Consider the following 6,000-nt stretch of genomic DNA (forward strand, 5'->3'; position numbering starts at 1 on the left):
TGTATCTTAGAGGCCTTTAAATAGAGGCTCTCCTAGTGTGTTTGGACAAGTTTCAAAGCTTACATGCTTTTGAGAAGCTCATATGCTTCTACATGCTCATATGTTTCTACATGCTTCTATGCTTCTCCTAGCACTTCTAGTCACATGGAGGTTTCGATTGGCTTGGATCTTGGAGGAATTGTGAATGTTGGAGAAGGAAGGGACTTTCTATGGACTTCTAAGGCATGGCAAATTAGCATCAGTGTCCAGGTGCACTCGTGATAATCACATATTCTATTTGCATTCTTTCTCTTCCTGTCTTCATCGTGTCTGTTATATGTGTTTGAATATTCTCTATGATTAAATCTTAAATTTGAAATTGGAATCTAGATATTTTATTTGGTTGCAAAGGAAAAAAAAATAGAAAACCCTAGATCCAATTAAGGAGGAACTAGATCTAAATCGGGCTTGGGTTCGAACTAGAAGCAAATTGTGAAATTGATTTAAAAAAAAAGGTTTTAGTCAACCTATTAGATGGAATTAATGAGTAAAGTTAGTGAACAATTATTTTAAAGAGAAAATTCTTAATTTAAAGAATTTGAAAACTATTCTTATTTAAAGTTATATATATATGTGTTCACTTTCTAAATATATTAAATCTGCATACTTTTATATATAAATATATATGTATATATATACATATATATATATTTATATATTTATAATGTTGTAATACTGATTAATGATTTGTATATACACACACACACATATATATACATATACATATGTACACATATATATACATATGTTATTTTTAAAATGTTGCTATTTAAACAAAAATCACGACTGTTGAATATGGATCGCTTATGATTAAGCATTTTTGAAAACATGTATATATATATATATATATATATATATATATATATATATATATATATATATATATATATATATAAAATTTGGGTGAGGGCAGCAGTCACCCCCCACCCCCACCAGCGGTCACTGTCCACGACAGTGGATCCACCGGCAGCCATTAAAGGCTACACGGTGACCACTGCCGTGGTAGTGCCGCAGCAGGCCTCTCATATGGGACGACACTATAGGTTGCAGCGAATGTGATTTATTATATCGTAGTATAGTTGATTATGATGTTTAATGAAAGCATATGTTATATCATTTTTTTTATATAAGATTTTTAATAAGTATTGTTTGTAAGTATTGAATTATTATATAATTTATAATTATTAATTAATATATATATAATTTGTTAATGGAGTTTTTAATTTGTTATGAAGTTTTAAATTATCATTTAATTAATAATGTTTAGTGATAGAGTTTTATATTGTTATTTTAGTTAATAATATAAAACCAATTTAATCGGTTTTAGAATGAAGGTTAGATAATGAGGTTGAGTTGTATTTGTTTATATCAAAATTTTCTATATGTCTTTCATAGAACATGATGGGGGTCTTTTTCAACATTGTATACTTTTAGATACATCTTAAATACTGATTTAATCAAGTTATGGGAAAATACTTTTATCACATGGGTTATTATTAATAACCATTCAAATAATGTTTAACAAATTACTATTAATGATAAGTTCAATTGAGTTATTTAAATTATGAAAACTCTTAGTAGAGTTTCAATTAAGATATTATTAACTGATATTCATTGGGCCGTTGATATGGATATGTAATTATTATTTTAATTAATTAATTAGAGTTAATTAGATTTAATTAATAATTAAGTTATGTATAGAGTTTTAATTGATATGCTAATATCGATTCTTTTAGCGAAGTTGTAAATTATTTATATCGAAGTTCATAAGTCTTATTCTATGACTTGAATAATGACTTTAGAGATTTTAATGGTTGTTAGTAATGAATTAATCAAGAGACTTAAGTTCTAGTGATATTTAATTAAGTTTTAATTAAGTATTATTAGAATGTTAAAAAGGTCATGGATTGTGTATCTAGGTTAAGTGATTGATTTAATTGATCATTTTAATAAAGTCATAGTCTTCTTATTCGAATATTGACAATTAGTTCTCTTATAATACAACGAATAATGATCCTTTGATTATGTGAAAAAGTTGAATTAATGATAAGGAAGAGTTATTCAATTAGTAACATTGATCTTAGCAAATAAAGCGAATGATTTTATTAAGTGTCGAATGATTTAATGAGTAAAGTATTTACCCTTAAGTTATTCTTAGAATATGCTATTGGGGAACAAATGGGTTGACTTGTAGGTCAAATGATAAATCCTATACACTTGAAGTACTGGTAAACAGAAACAGAAACTCCACACATTATTCAAGTATGTGATTTTAGCAAAACCAAAACATGTGTTTGCATTGTGTATTCTCCATGCTTCTTGATTTTGATTTTGGGTTGACTAGCGTTGACCAGTCTTAGGTTGTTACCAGAGGCTTGGGGGTTATGAGATGTGATGGCATGTTGATCTTATTTGGTCTCGATCTTGCTAAACCCAACCATGGTAATGTGATCGTATGCTCTATGAAATGTTTGTATTTGCTGATTGTTATTGTTCATCAGTCTTCATGTGTGAAGCTGAGATTTATGTGTATGAGACACTTGAGCTAATCATTTTTGAGTCATCGATCAGTTACCCTTGGATTACTTTCTAGTCGCCGTGATGGGACTGAAATGTTGATTTATTTCTTGGTGATGTCACGTTTGACTCAACCATTTTGGAGTCTTCCATCAGTATGATTTTGAGATATTCTTGGTTGCTTGTTGAGAACCAATGGATATGGTGATTTATTTTGAGATATATTTTGGTTATTGAGAACCAATGGATACTTATGATTATCAGTGATGCCTTCAGTTGCCAATAGAGAACTGTTGTGGTCATGATTTTCTATGGATGCTTTTCAGATGCTTATGGAGATTTGATGATTCTTATCATGGAGATTTGATGCTTTTATTGTGGATATTTGATGATTCTTATTGTGGATTATCCTTTGGTATTTCTTTCCAGTCGCTTGTATAGGACTAGGGTGATTTTATGATTCCATGAGCTTAGGGTAGGTTATCTACTTGTAGTGTCGAGAAGTGGCTTGCAATGGGGGTCGGGGCCCTAAGTGGCTGCCAGGGTAACTCATTGTAAGTTTGGTTAATAAGTGATAACATTTACACACTAAATGGGGATTAAATGAACCTAAAAAGATAATTGTTTTTTGTTCTCGCCCATGCCTCGAGTGCTTGTACAGACTAGGATAGGAGTAGAGAGAACGCATGGTTGCGACCTTGCATTCCATGGTATGCCTCGTCAGTATGAGAGGATACTAGTGGCCGCATGAGGATCAGTATGGACCCGTGGAGTTTAGCTAACTGCCAGGGTAACTTGTACATGATATATGCGATGACACTTTCCCGCTTGCATAGTAGGTTTCCTACATGTCATTGTTGTGCCTCTGGGAAGTAGATGTCAGTTTTTGTGATTGGAACCTTTGAGTTAGTATACTTTTAGGATTCCAAGACTTAGAGAGTATTTTTATGCTATGTGATTTTGATAGCCTATTTGGGACTTGGGATTATCTCCTCAGCATGGTGGGAGTGGACCACTTAGGTTCCACGTGGTCGGGTGGTAGTGTTTTTTCACTCTTATCATTTGAGATCCATTTGAGACACCGTGGCTGGAGTATTCTTAGTCGGTATTTATCTTCATTCTATTCTTGGATCATTATGATAGATGATATACCTTATGATGGATGTATTTACTGGTATGTTTCTTATATTGATGATTTGCATATGATAGATGATGTTATCTTATGTTTTACTTTGCATGTTAGATTACTTTTTGTATATGATGTAGTATGATTTAGGAGTGACATTCCTACTATGATAATACTAATGATCTCTTCAGTGCTTTGGAATGTTATGCACGGAGGGATGGCTAGGATCCGCGATGGTCTAATGATGCTATTTACGGTTGGGAGGAACCGTGAACTTAGTTAGTTATGTTTGTAATTTATGGTTATCCCCTATGATGATGTATCATGTATGATATGTGGTTTCATTTACTTTAATTGCATCATGGATTAATATTGGATGATGATGTACTTTATTTACACAAATGTTTATTCTTTTAAGCCTTTCATACTCTTTGACATGTACAGTGGTTGATGAGCTAAACTATAATGTAACTACTAAAAAGGACACTTGTATATGGTTTAAGAATGTTGGATGTATCATTGTTATTTCAAAAGGATGTGATGTTAGATGAATGGTCAATTTAGATGTGATTCAACATTAAGGGATCCTTAAAGAATGTAATATGTTATGTTATGTTATGTTATGTTTACTCTCATTTTATTTTTTTCTATTGCTTCCGTTACTATGTATAAGTTGTGAATGGTTTATCTTTCATGTTTAAAGAAAAAAAAAATTGTTTGGAAAACTTAGTGAAATTCTAGGTTAATTCTTGGATCCCTTGGTGGGGCATTACAAAGTACATAACTATCAACCATCAATCAAATCAGAAGACTTGCAAATTGAACAACTATCACTTTATCTTTCTAATTGCTCTTAAACAATAGGTCATGGTATTTTATAAATCAACACTAAGTTCAAAGACTTGTCACGTTATTTTCTATTATTTTTGGGGAATCCACATTATTAGGATAAATAATAGATATTATAATATATAAAATAGTACTCTCTAGTTGAAAATTAATTTTCAAATGAGACCATGTGTACTTTTTTGAAAATCAAATTAATTATTATACATGATTCTATGTTTTTGAAGTATTATATACTAGCCAAAAAGATAGGGGGGTAGCCTTAAAGTACAAAAAGGATGAAGAATCAACTAGAGGTTACCTCCCAGTCATATAACCAATACCAACTTTAAACTTCATAAAATAAGGGTGAATTTTGCTTGCATAATGGAATATGGCTTTTTTTTCTGGCCAAAGATAGGGAGATGGGCCAATCAATCTAATCTAACTAGGGAGGACTTGGGAAGCTTGATCCTTGTGCTCGACCGAGGAACCTTGCTCTATGAGGAGAAAGAATGCAAATAACTACCCCAATGTCCACTACTCAGCTGGCCACCATGGCCCCCCCTGCATGTATGTAGTCTTGCTTTAGATAAAAGGAGTAGATTGTTGGAAGTTTGAAAAGGGAGTCGTATGGAATCATGGGCCTACATGCAAAGTCATTGGGCCAGAATTCTTAGTCATGTGATCCTTAGGTAATCTAGTAGAATGCTTGGCCTAGTTTGGTATGTATCCATCTTACCTTGGCATGGTATGCCCCTGATCTAATACTCCATTTCTAGAGCCAAGTTAATAATACTATTAGACCTAAAAATAATATGCAGAAAAGACTATAAAATAAACCAAAAAAACCTAAACAAATCGCTACTATTAGTCCCATTAATTGACCTAAGCACAAAAAGTAAAACCCCATGGGGTAGCAAGTTCATAGGCATGAACATAAAAACAATAAAAATAAACACTAGAACTAGGGCTAGTTACCCTCTTCCTACTGATGGTTGTCCTCCTTTTCCTCATGCATGTCCTTCTCCACATGCTCCACTATCACCTTAACCAGTTTTTCCAAGATGGTCTTTAGCCAGTCCTCCACCAAAAACCCATAGATGGATTAGATTGTCTCATTAACCTTGCCTAGGTCCTTCTCCTCTTTATTCACCTGGTAAAAGTAAATGGTTGTAGTTGTGGAGTGCATGACCTTGGTAGAAAACTCAATCAAAGTGTCAAATTTTTGGCAGATACTAGTTTAATAATTTGCAAGGTCCCTCATAGATTGCCCAAGCCTTTGTAGCCCCACCTTACTATGGCTATGCTTGACTTTCTTCCCAACACCTTTTGGGATATCTTCCTTGGGGATGTGATAGATCATTCCCCTAGCTTCTAACTTGGGTAGCCTTAAGAGTGTCAGAGATATGGGAAGGGCTAAGAGAGGTGGGGGAAGGCTTGGTAACCTGAGGCAGTCTCTTCTTTCTTGTAAGTTTGACATCACTTTTGGA

Source organism: Cupressus sempervirens, chromosome 1 (genome assembly GCF_028749045.1).
Source record: "Cupressus sempervirens isolate cs-2001-9-10 chromosome 1, ASM2874904v1, whole genome shotgun sequence".
In the NCBI taxonomy this organism is placed as follows: domain Eukaryota; kingdom Viridiplantae; phylum Streptophyta; class Pinopsida; order Cupressales; family Cupressaceae; genus Cupressus; species Cupressus sempervirens.